Here is a 14140-nt window from a genome sequence, read left to right as displayed (position 1 = left end):
TACATTTACAAACCATAAAATTATTGAGACGTGTTTCATGGAATCCGAATCAGTCTGCATTGGATACGCAACTCCGCTGCTGAAAACATGATTACAACGACGCCAAAAAAATCATAATTGTTGGATGATACGGTTCCATTTAACTGGGAACATACGATTTGGTATTTAATAGCTACGAAATGGAATGCAATTATGAGTGGCATCTAAATAACAGAATTTCCGTTTTAGTAGGTAATTCTACACCTACTAGCATCTATTCAAAATACGTGATTTTCAGATTTTGTCAACAATAAGATAAGAGTAATTAATGTAGCCTACCTTCTATGCACATTAATTAGTGAAAGCAAATACGGTTTAACCGGTTATTCAAATAAATCCCTATACAAAGGCAACACCTTACCCGGCCCCTCTCTCTCTCTCTCTCTCTCTCTCTTTAGGCCTTATAACGGAATGTTCTCTCCTGGCTCACAATCCAGGGAACCGTTGATCCAAAGCCTAACAAGAGATAGTAAGAAAGAAAAATTTAAAGATTAAAGACTGATCACAGACCAGTGAAACTTTATATCACCACCATCATAATCGACAGCGGAAACCGGAATACAGTATTGCACCCACCGACCTAGGTTGAATCTCTCTCTCTCTCTCTCTCTCTCTCTCTCTCTCTCTCTCTCTCTCTCTCTCTCTCTTAGGATTTTTAATGCTGAAGAATTTTCCGCTTTAGTTACTATATATAATATATATATATATATATATATATATTATATATAATCTTATATATATATAATATATATAAATATATATATATATATACATATATATTAATATATAGGGATATTATAGTATATATATATATAATACATATATATTATATATATAGATATTATATAATATACACATATAATTTAATATGGGGAATTATCCCTCCATGCCACCACTATTACATGGGAAAAACCATACATGTATTTCATACGGTAAGCGTGGACACGAAACGGAAGGCAGACCCCATAACTCCGTTATACACACAGGCTCTCTCTCTCTCTCTCTCTCTCTCTCTCTCTCTCTCTCTCTCCACCTCTTTCTCTCCATTCTAACAGGTAATGAAAATGAGAGAGTTGCATCATAACATAACGTTTATTTACAGTAACAACTAAGTCGGTTAACTAAGTAATCCAGTCTCACAGACTAACTTAAAACTACTCATTGTCAAGTCACCCAAAAGGTCACACCTTTCCCTGGGAACTCTGTCCCACAGAAATCCAGAACCATCTGCCAAAGATACAGAACACATTCTGGTAAGTACACACACAAGTTTAAAGACAAAGTTAATAAAACGGAACATCTTACAAGATATCAAACAAGCCACCCCTTTGGCTAAAGTAAAGGTAACACTTACCCATTCCCAACCGGGCACTAAACACTTTGTCACAAAAAACTCCCCCGGCGAATGCCACGGCATCTTTGCCTATGACTCGAAGCCCTCTGTCAAAATCCCTCCCATAGGTTTGGGTATGAACGCTTTTAACAGAAAGAGGCGCACACGCACATACGAACACACAGTTCGCTAGCGCCTCGCGGTTCTAGCTGCATCTAGTTTCACAAAGGGCGGCTTTGGGAAGAGTTCATAAACTGTCGTACATTGACTCGACGAACTAAGCATTTTTATCTCCACGCCATCCCTAGAAACTCATTGATCAGCTACCCTCAGGTCGTTACTCTGCACTGTCCTCCACATTCCACAGGTTACAGAGAATGCACGAACAATATATTATTAATCAAAACCCTATGTCTTACAGATTGCTCGGCCTCGCACCTATATGCTAGCTCCCGCCTAGCAAAATTGCTTATACAATATAAAACATTGGCCGGCTTAAAACAAAACAAGTAAAACTGCACGTCTCTGGCATTATAAAATAAAGTCTTATCACGCTTTAATCTCCCAATAACACAAGACGCATTTTCTCTTATATTTTTCTGCATTAGGATTCTTGAATATCCCTCTTCGCTTGTCTGCAAGTAGCTGCACAGACAGCAACAGGCTATAGCAGGCTGTAGCAACTGTAGGAAGACGGAATGCCTCCCTCATCGTAGAAGACTCTCACGGCTTCTTGTAGATCCCCAAAAAACACGCTGTAGAATTCTCTCGATCACCCACGTGGAAATACTTGTAATCACGATGGACAACATGGCAGCAACCTCTCTTCACGGCTGGTGGACGTCTTGCTGGTGTCGGTGATGACTTTTGGCGTTAGTATGTCCAGTCAAGTCTTTGGTCAATCTAAGAAAATTAACCCAAACATACTACTTCTATCAAACAATGATCTCAAAAAAGGGTCAGAAATACTAACTGAACGTCTCCCAATTAACTCCCTCAAATATGACTACTAAAATGATAAGTCATTATCACAACTCTCTAAGAAAAAAAAACATCAAGTTCTCCAATTCCCCAAACAATTCCCTTCAAACTCCACATGCACACACACAACTCAGAAATCACAGCAACTCCACGGAATTCTGCACTCACATTTCGAACTCGAATGTGCTCACAAAAAAAAAAAAAAAAAAAATTCGTAACAAGCCCAAGAAAGAAAAGAATCACGTAACACCCAGACCCAAAAACATTCTCTCAAGTTCTGACAACCCACAAAATCAGTAAAAATCTCCAACTTTTAACAGCAAAAACCCCTTTACTGCTCAATAATTAATCACAATGAGACTTAATGTCAAACTCCCATTTACGTAAATAGCAACCCTCGAAAAATTACACCTCCCGGTAAAATCAAATCTCCCGTCCAAAAAAGAAATGTTATTTAAACTCAATCCCCTAATCTATCTCTCATAGGAGGAAGGAAGAAAAATAATAATAAAAAAAAAATAATCACAAGTAGATTTCCCCAATCACAAAATACAAAATACATGTATAATATGCATAACTCCCGCGTTTTCCCCAAATGCTCCATGTAAAGTTATGGAATTTGCCAGAAAGCAAACTCTCATACATGCGCTTTCGTGAAATGCTATAGCCACATTTCCCAGATATTGCAAAAATTCTGATCTGTCACCATCAGAGGAAAAGAATCAGCACACGGCTCATCACATCGCTTGTCAGCAGAAAAATCACCTGCGGACGCATGCTCAAACAACAGCACAAAAATTGTCCAGTCAGACACGTAAGTTTGGAAACTCATGATTCTCAAGAAAAAAAGGTCTAACTGACACATTTCACAGAATTAACTCCAGGATATGACTAATGTGTTCAAAAATTTGTCTCGAAGACTTATTCTCTCAACATGACTTTTCCCCAAATTATATTTCTCCAAGAATAACACACTTGTGAACATGAAAAATGCACACACATCTCCAAATAACTCGTAATGCAGTAATGCCACTCGCCTCTAAATAGACACGAAATAAAAAAAAAGAGAACCTCAGAAATCTCCTCTTGTCTCGAAAAAAACTCCATAACCACAAAAAAAAAAAGAGAGTCACCCGCCCAAGATTAATTCCAACTCCATTATGAGACATCATATCAATAATAACACCACTCCGGTTATAGAAATATTTCCTCCATTTGGTTAATAACCAACCCCCTATATTATTCTCTTATTTCTCCAATAGCCACATGTCAGTAGAAAAAAAAAAAACACCACTCCAGGAATAGAGAATAGTCACCTCTATTTCGGCAAATACAAAATATTTACCTCTATTTCCACAATAACTCCATGTGGAACAAAACAAGGCTCCAAATAATATATCTCCAAAAAATATGCACTCAAGGCATCTAACTCACATACTCACAAATATTGCCCCATAATCTCCAAATATGTGTCTCCATTTGCAACAAAGATGGCTGCAAAATAATTGAACTAAACATAGCTCATACCACTATTGGCAAATATCAAAAATGGCCAAAATATATATCTCCCATATATTATATCTCAAATATAACTCCAAAATAATATATACCTCCAATTATCTCTCCAAATATAATATATCTCAATTATATCTCAATTATAACTCCAATTCTCCAGAGAATAACTCAATGTTATAGTCAAAAAACTATAAAAACTCACTCCATTTAGCATAACTGCTAAAAAAAAGGCAAAAACTCGGCAAATAAAACTGTCTAGAAAATTCTAGAAAAAACCACCAATGTGCCACAAGTCATTATAACAGAACTCCAAATTCACAGTGTCTAAGCAAAGACTTCCCCATATGCACTACGACATAGGCCATTAGAAAACTTAACCAAGTTTCCTATCTCTCACAAAGTTGTCACAAATACAACTAATGTATTGTGCAAGAAAACTCACAATTTCTGGAACACAAATATCCAGAGAAAAAATGTAGTGCCATTATGTATGCAATCAAAACATGCAAGAAATTCTCCCCTATATTACTCTATAGCATCAAATAGCTAAAACACGAACACGTTCTCTTAAATGACTCTAAGTCATGAACTGAGATAATATTCACACTAACTGGAGAGAAAAAACAAATTCAAATTCACCCATGGTAAAAAAAACTTGTGTCAGCGATGGCTAATTTCCAAAAAAGGAGAAAAGAAAAATCAACGGCACCATTAACTATCTCCCGTAACACACTAGATGTCAAGCAATTATCTGCTGAACTCATAAAAAAAAGGAAAAAAAAAAAAACTAAAACATGTGTTGTTAGTTCTTCCCCATAATCACAAAAGATTTCACCTCCCTTGATAGCATTAAAATACCCACGTATTAGTATAAAAAAAAAAAAAAAAAAAAAAAAACTATCAGAAATATCATTATCACAAAATCACCAAAAAAAAATTGCTATCATCAAAATCATCAGTATCAGTACAAAAAATATCACCAGTGTTAATGCTTGTCCATTCTCCAAAATTCAGCAAAAAACTCAGCAAAATTCCAGCAAAATTCCACACAATTCACCAAGATTCAGCCAGATTCATCAAGATTCAGCAAAACTCATCCCCGTGAATCACTGAAATATTCTCCAAAGTTACAAAAACTGAACAAATAATTAACACAAGACTTCTCCCATTAATTCATTGTAATAATTATCCCTGAATAATTATCTGTAATAATTATTGAATAATCTCCCATGAAATATCTCAAATCTCTCGTAAAACAATTCTCCCGTAATGATGAATTATTACTTAAGCAAACTTCCCGACACACTCTCAAGTATAGGAACAATTAATTAATTAATAATAAATAATAATAAAACTCTCCAAAGCAATAATTCTTTCAAGTAAGGGTGAAATTCAAATAGCATACAACAGTATTGCTGAATCCTATGACATACAATTTCTCCAGCATGCAACACCATGACATAACACCATTGCCACACAACACAGATACAACACCAATCATCGGCATTTCAAAGTAATTTCTCCAACACAATAAAAAAAAAATAATCTGTGTATCCCCTTATATTTGTGTCTTTCAAGGCACAAAGAAACATATAACACATCCCGTGCATGTTAACTACTATTCCCTCATTTTCGTAAAAGAAAAATCTCTTATTTCCTTTTCTCTTTTCATCCAAGAGAGAAAAAAAAATTCTCTTTTCTTAAAAAAAAAAGACTCTACGGCATTTCACTTCATCACTAATCAATCAGCTGATATCTTAGCATTCAATGTCAAGGCCAGATCCATCTCCAACACAAAGAAAAAAAAAGGAAAAGGGGAAGTTCACCCACACTGAGACAAAAAAATTTCTCCCCCCCCTGAGAACAACCCCTCAGTCAAGCGGCAGAACACTCCGAGGCATACACAAGTACCCATCTCGCAATACCCTCCCCTGCACTATCTCACGAGTGAGGCTAGTGGTACCCATGCAACTACCCTCCCAAGGAATGCCCGTACACCCTCGCAATGCAGGCGCCTCTCTGCAGAAATATGCTGAGCCCTTAAAATTGTGGCCGCTCTGTGTCTCTAAGCCAAATCTGCTTGTCTAAGCACAGTTCCCATGCATAGAAAAATACACTCCTATGTTTTAAACAAAGACGAATGCATACGTCTATTATAAACACGTGCAAATAAAGAAAACACTTCACTATGGGGAAAGAAAAAATTGTTTTGACCTCTTGAACCAATCCCATAACCCTGAAATATTTAAACAAAAACCCACTCCTTTTTGATAAACAATAGTTTGAACACTCACCACTCCATAATGGGAACAAAACAAAAGGAACTCGAAATTCTTCGTAAAAACGCGTAAATCTCGTCGGCACAATACAAACGCGACGTGAGATGACCACTAGCAAACACTCACAAACTAGACTGAGTTGCTTGTCTCACGACTCCCACCCTGAAGAATCTTGGTACGAGCAAATTTGATGACCCTAATAGAAAATCTTTCCTCATCCCCCCATCTCACGGACGGACATTTTCTCTACCCCTTTTATCTTCTAACTGGCCAACCATCTCTACATTGGCGTTCCTAGGCATAGAAAAGCAAGAAAACTTTCATATCCCCTTTTTAACCGTCTGACACCACTATTAATATGGGGGAATTATCCCTCCATGCCACCACTATTACATGGGAAAAAACCTACATGTATTTCATACGGTAAGCGTGGACAGACGAAATGAAACGGAAGGCAGACCCCATAACTCCTTTATACACACAGGCTCTCTCTCTCTCTCTCTCTCTCTCTCTCTCTCTCTCTCTCTCTCCACCTCTTTCTCTCCATTCTAACAGGTAATGAAAATGAGAGAGTTGCATCATAACATAACGTTTATTTACAGTAACAACTAAGTCGGTTAACTAGTAATCCAGTCTCACAGACTAACTTAAACTACTCATTGTCAAGTCACCCAAAAGGTCACACCTTTCCCTGGGAACTCTGTCCCACAGAAATCCAGAACCATCTGCCAAAGATACAGAACACATTCTGGTAAGTACACACACAAGTTTAAAGACAAAGTTAATAAAACGGAACATCTTACAAGATATCAAACAAGCCACCCCTTTGGCTAAAGTAAAGGTAACACCTTACCCATTCCCAACCGGGCACTAAACACTTTGTCACAAAAACTCCCCCCCCCGCGATGCCACGGCATCTTTGCCTATGACTCCGAAGCCCTCTGTCAAAATCCCTCCATAGGTTTTGGGTATGAACGCTTGTTTTAACAGAAAGAGGCGCACACGCACATACGAACACACAGTTCGCTAGCGCCTCGCGGTTCTAGCTGCATCTAGTTCACAAAGGCACTTTTGGGAAGAGTTCATAAACTGTCGTACATTGACTCGACGAACTAAGCATTTTTTATCTCACGCCATCCCCTAGAAACTCATTGATCAGCTACCCTCAGGTCGTTACTCTGCACTGTCCTCCACATTCCACAGGTTACAGAGAATGCACGAACAATATATTATTAATCAAAACCCTATGTCTTACACATATATACATTAATTTACTGATAGGATCGTACAATACTCTTTACTGCGAAATTATTCTGTGCCAAACACAAGAGATTATTCTTCTGTTCCATTGCTTTTATAGGGTTAGCATATTCCGTCACCACCACATTATTATTATTATTATTATTATTATTATTTATTATTATTATTATTTTATTATTATTATTATTATTGATGGATTATCACAATTATTTACTTATATGTATGATTATTATTATTATTAATATGTACCTGATTTCTAATGCACATTTAGCATACATGTTGTGTTAGGAATAGTAAATGCAATTATTCATGTTTATCGGAGCATAGGGAATATTATGTAGCATTTATATCATTTTGTGGTGCGCTATTCATTTGTCTGTATCTGGTATCACTGCAATTAGTCTACGCCATAGCCCGCCACTGTTCAAAGCTCCTCCAGTGTATAACTTTTATAATTATCATTTTCACGTATTATATGGCTTAAGGATTTACGCAAGTGTTTCAGTGAAGCCCTATATTAACTATCTATTGAAAGATAACAAAGATGGCGCAGTGAGTGACTTGCCATAAGTGAATTAGATCAGTTATTAACTTCTCCAACCAACTTCCCGTCAAAGCAAGCAAGAACCAAGTGTTCGTGTCATCGTAACCAAGTTACCAAGCAGCAGTGAACTCGAGCTTCGTTTGGATGTACGTACATATTGGCAGTGAGCTCGTGTGGTTACAGTGACTCAATATTATGTTGGGGCTTTTTAACAGTGACTCAATATATTGCTGGGGCTTTATTACAGTGACTCAATATATCGTGATGGCTACCTAAATTAGGACTAGTGTGCGTTGGCCGTCTGCAGAGGCCGGAACGAGCGTCAAACCCATACTCGCCAGCGTTTGAGGCATTGAGGGGCGACTACTTGCGTTCACCGTGTGTGCAACGGCGCAAGAGACCACAGCAGTTACAGTGTTGCCAGCTCCGATCTTGCTCTGTTACCTAGAGCTATTGTAGTCGGTGATTGGCTATGGTTTGTGACGTCACTACTGAGGGCGCTGAGCGATATTCTATCTTTTTTCGATTGAATTTTCTATTTATGCCGCCAATACACTGAAGGCGCTGAGCGATATTTTCTCTTATTTCGTTTGAATTGTCTATTTATGCCGCCAAAACACGATAAAGGGAAGAGACCGAAGACTTTGGAGTTTCTTCCCCATCTTCCTCAACCACCGCCGACATGACGTCATCTCCAACACATTCAAGATCTACGTCTCCCTCATCAACCCCTTCGGCCATGGATTTTATCAGCAAGATGTTTGAATACATGGATAGAAAAGATGAAGAAAAAGAAGAAAGCAAGATGAAGAAAGAAGAAAAAGAAGACAATGTCAGCATCAGGAAGAATTTAAAGCATTAATTGAAGCTATGACTGGCCCCAGACACCCCGTACCTCAAGCAAGTGATGGCATAGGGCCCCCTACCCCAGTACCTACATCTGCAAGCGTTCTCCAAGGGCCTAATTTAGCTGTGCAAGCACCTAAGGTTACAGTAAATTTGCCTCCACCATTAACTCACGATGTCACCTATAGACAATACACAGAATGGAAGCAGAGATGGGAATGATTATGCTGTTATGGTAGATTTGGATAATTTCACCACAACCCTAAGCATTAATACAGCTAAGGGCATGCCTAAGTGTTGAGATGAGACGCTTGTTAGAGCACAATTTGGGTATTCCGCCAGACTCACCTATGCTTTTAGATGGTGTTTTAACTCAAATTGAAACTTATATAAAGGGTCAGCAGAATGAGGCACTTCGCCGTTTAGCTTTTACGCAATGTAAGCAAGCAGAAGGCGAGTCATTAACGGATTTTTTCGTTCGTTTACAACAGCTCTCAGAGGAGGTTGATTTGTGTAAAGGCGTTAACTGCGTGGAGTCGCAATGAAACACGCCATTTTGGTTGGCATAAGGAATGAAGAACTCACCAAGAAGCTCATCAGCATGCCAACTACAGCAACACTTGAGGAAGTAAAGCTAACTTGCAGGGCTTTTGAAGCTGCAAAGAAGACAACGACTGAGCTAAAGGCTCCACAGACTTCAGTACGTGCTGTGGTCAAACTACAAGAAGCAAAAGAAGGTTGCTGCTAAGCAGCCGCAACGAAGAAAAAAAGTTCACTCGCAGGAGAAAACCTTCTTCAGTAGCAGATTGGGCAAGAATTGTGGTCACAGCATCATAGCGACACATGTAAGGCAGCATCTCACAATGCAGGAACTGTGCTAAAACTGGCCATTTCCCATACACTGCTGCATGTCCCGCATTGGCTAAGGAGTGCCGAGTTTGCTATAAATTTGGCCACTATGATGTTTGCTGTGCACAGAAAAAGTCAAAGGGAACTAGGGAGTCGAAGGATTTAAAGGAAAATAAATTGAACACCGTCAAGACATCTTCTCCAGCTATACGTTCAGTCGCTTTACGCCCTCAAGGTTGCCCCTCACCTATCAATTTACATGTTGCATATGGCGGTAAATCAGGGAAGATCAACGTTATCCCTGATACCGGTGCAGATACCACTGTTTTTGGAGTGCAGCATCTACAAGCACTGGGCATTCGGTATCAAGGAATTGCGGCCTCCCCCTGAATTGCAGTTCTCCAATGCTGAGGATCACCCATGGAAGGTAAAGTATTTGGGATCAATGGAGGCCATGATGACATATGGTAATATATCATACAAGGGGTATATTGACGTCCTTAGTTTCTCCCAACACCCCTACTGTGTTATGATGCCCTCCGACACCTAAGGATCATTCCCTGGGACTTCCCTCGTCAAATGCAAGAGAGGAAACTGAGCAGGAACAGTCAGGTGCCAGCAGCCAAATTATAGCATCTGAAACTACATCTGTTTCTCCACCCCCTGCTACAATGTCACCGGAAGAAGCCAGGCAATACTTTCGTAAGGAATATAGCGATGTGCTAATGACAAAGGAGCAGTTTCATCAAGGAGCACAACTTAAGCCAATGACTGGGCCGCCCATGCGTATTCACCTTAAAGAGGATGCTAAGCCCTTTGCAATCTACACTCCACGGGCAATACCACTAGCCTTTCAAGACGACGTCAAGACTGAGTTAGAGGCAATGGTAGCACAAGGTATCATTGAACCTGTTGGGGATCAGCCGTCCCCATGGTGTCACCCCTTAGTGGTTGTGCCCAAACCTACAGGTGGTGTCGTGTCACCACAGATTTAAGCAAGTTAAATTCACAGGTGCAAAGGCCAGCCCATCCTTTCACCATCACCGTTTAGTGCAATTAGGAAGCCTCAATCCTACTTCCAGGTATTTCTCCACTATGGATGCATTGTGTGGGTATTGGCAGATCCCACTAGCAGAGGAAGACCAAGCCCTTACAAACATTCATCACGCCCTATGGTCGGTATCGCTATTGTCGTTCTCCTATGGGATTCAGCGCCTCAGGAGATGCCTACTGCAGGAGAGGTGATGTTGCCCTTCAAGGCATCCAAAATTGTGTTAAGGTGGTGGATGACATTCTTGTATATGATAGGGATTATTATTCTCACTTATGCAGGGTTAACAAAGTTTTGTCACGTTGTAGGACTCATGGTATTACTTTAAATGCAGAAAAGTTTATTATTGCTAGCCCTACCGTACCATTTTGTGGATACGCATTATCTGAAGATGGAATTGCAGCTGATAAGGAGAAGGTTTGATCTATATCAGGGATCCCAAAGCCAGCAAATCTGACAGGTTCAAGGTCATTCATTGGCCTTACTAACCAGTTGACAGAATTTTCACCCAATCTTGCAGCTGCAGCAGATCCACTTCGACCACTAATGAGCCCCAAGAGATCCTTTACGTGGACGGCAGATCACGATGCTGCCTTTGCCAGTGTTAAAAAGGCTCTCTCTCAGCAACCTGTGCTAGCTCATTTTGACCCGACGTGGCCCCACTATACTGCAAACGGATGCTTCTCGTTTATGGTTTAGGATATGCTCTTCTGCAAGGACCATGGGGAAGGCCATTTTCCGCTTGTCCAGTGTGGTTCACGATTTTTGGCTGATGCAGAAACTAGATGGGGCCACCATTGAGTTGGAATGTTTAGCTTCAGTTTGGGCTATGACTAAATGTCGTCATTTCTTACTTGGATTACCCCATTTCACATTGGTGACTGACCATAGACCCCTGGTACCCATCTTGAATACATATACTTTGGATGCAGTGGAAAACACACGTCTACAACGTCTAAAAGAGAAAGTTTCACCATATATCTTCACTGCAGTGTGGCGTAAGGGCAAGGAACATTGCATCCCTGATGCCCTCTCACGTTCCCCTGTGAGCCTCCCAACGTCTGAGGATGATATGCTAAATAGTGAAACCCATCTTTCCCTAAGGAGTGTAATAGCCAAGACCGTCAACGCAATTTCAGAGGTGAAGACATCAACTACACAAGATCTTACCTTGGAAGAAATTCGCACCGCAGCACGTGAGGACCCCTCATACACAAGACTCCTCCAGAACGTTGCCAATGGATTCCCCAGTCACCGCTACGACCTCCACAATGACATACTACCCTATTGGAAAATAAGGGAGGAATTATACACTGATGATGACCTTGTATTATACGGAGCCCGAATAGTGGTTCCCTCAGCTATGCGACGCAATATTTTAACACGCCTTCATGACAGCCATCGTGGTGTGGAGGCAACTAAGCGTCGGGCTAAACAGACTGTATATTGGCCAGGTATTAATTCAGATATAGCAAATACGGTCCACGCCTGTGAGCCATGTCAGATAATGCAGCCAAGTCAACAGCAGGAGCCGTGGTTATGCAACGAGAACCCCTCTCGTCCTTTCGAATCAGTATCGGCTGATTTCTTCAGTGTTGCTGGGAAATCTTTCCTCGTGTATGTAGACAGGCTATCTGGATGGCCAGTAGTGGTAAAATTTGGTACTAATACTACAGCAGAAGCAACGACACGACACTTCAGCCACATCTTCCGAGACTTAGGTGTTCCTGTAAGGCTGATGACAGATGGTGGACCTCAGTTCACCAGCTCTGAATTCAAGAATTTTCTGGGCAGATGGGGTGTTCAACATGTGATGTCCACAACCCATATCCCCAAAGCAATGGCCATGCTGAAGCAGCTGTAAAGAAGGTCAAAACATTTTATCCTAAAAGGTAGCACCTTCGGGAATATCGACACCGAAGACTTTGACAGAGGATTGTTGGAGATACGGAATACTCCTAACTATGCTGGCCGTTCTCCAGCACAGATATTATATGGCCAAGCCCTCCGATCATGTGTCCCAGCCCATGCATCATCATTCAAGCAGGAATGGCAAGCGAAAGCAGAAGAATACGACCGTCGTGTAGATCATGTTCTCAAGCAGCTAAAATATGGTATGACAGCCATGCACACCCTTTGGCACCACTTAAGCTTGATGATAATGTCGGATTCAAGACCCTATCTCTCAAGCGATGGGATAAGACAGGTGTTATAATGGCATCGGCAAGTCGCGAGACTATTATGTGAAGTTACCCTCAGGAAGAATATTATGGTGTAACCGCCGTTTCTTACGCCCTGTACATCTCCCTAATTCAGAATTGCGGGATGAGATGCAACAGTCTCCAAAGAAGAAGGATGTAGCCCCTGCTACAAGTCAACAACCGCAAAGTGCACTCACCTAGAGTATCGACGTTCACCTAGACTCCATACCCGTTCATAAAGCTCTTTGAACGCAAAGGGAGGGGGAGGTGATGGATTATCACAATTATTTACTTATATGTATGATTATTATTATTATTATATGTACCTGTATTTCTAATGACATTTAGCATACATGTTGTGTTAGGAATACGTAAATGCAATTATTCATGTTTATCGGAGCATAGGGAATATTATGTAGCATTTATATCATTTTGTGGTGCGCTATTCATTTGTCTGTATCTGGTATCACTTGCAATTAGTCTACGCCATAGCCGCCACTGTTCAAAGCTCCTCCAGTGTATAACTTTTATAATTATCATTTTCACGTATTATATGGCTTAAGGATTTACGCAAGTGTTTCAGTGAAGCCCTATATTAACTATCTATTGAAAGATAACAAAGAATTATTATTATTATTATTTTATTTTTATTTTTTTTGGGGGGGGTGTTCTATCACAGTCCTCCAATTTGACTGGGTGGTATTTATATTGTGGGGTTCCGGGTTGCATCCTGCCTCCTTAGGAGTCCATCACTTTGCTTACTATGTGCGCCGTTTCTAGGATCACAGTCTTCTGCATGAGTCATGGAGCTACTTCAGCCTCTAGTTTTTCCAGATTCCTTTTCAGGGATCTTGGTATCGTGCTAGTGTTCCTATGATTATGAGTACAATTTCCACTGGCATCCCTATATCCTTCTTATTTCTATTTTCAGGTCTTGATACCTATCTATTTTTTTTCTTTCTTCTCTTCAACTCTGGTGTCCCATGTATTGCGACATCAATGAGTGATACTTTCATCTTGATTTTTGTCAATCAACGTCAGTCTGGTCTATTTGCACGTATCACCCTATCTGTTCTGATACCATAGTCCCAGAGGATCTTTGCGTGATCGTTTTCTATCACTTCTTCATGTTGGTGCTCGTATCACTTATTACTGCAAGGTAGCTGGTGTTTCTTGCACAGGCTCCAGTGGAGGGCTTTTATTATTATTATTATTATTATTATTATTATTATTATTATTATT

General features: G+C 40.1%; 1 long non-coding RNA gene across 1 annotated transcript; it reads right to left on the bottom strand.

The window, feature by feature from the left end:
* Positions 1-1117: 1117 nt before the first annotated feature.
* Positions 1118-1592, bottom strand: LOC135206507 (uncharacterized). Its single transcript, XR_010312771.1, has 2 exons — positions 1394-1592; positions 1118-1266 (listed from the first exon to the last, which is right to left on the bottom strand). It is a non-coding gene; the product is annotated as an uncharacterized LOC135206507 (long non-coding RNA).
* Between the last annotated feature and the right edge of the window lie 12548 nt (positions 1593-14140).

The sequence above is a fragment of the Macrobrachium nipponense genome, chromosome 31, assembly GCF_015104395.2.
Source record: "Macrobrachium nipponense isolate FS-2020 chromosome 31, ASM1510439v2, whole genome shotgun sequence".
Lineage (NCBI taxonomy): Eukaryota > Metazoa > Arthropoda > Malacostraca > Decapoda > Palaemonidae > Macrobrachium > Macrobrachium nipponense.
Note: the sequence above shows the minus strand (reverse complement) of the source record. Positions and strands in the feature narration are given on the sequence as shown.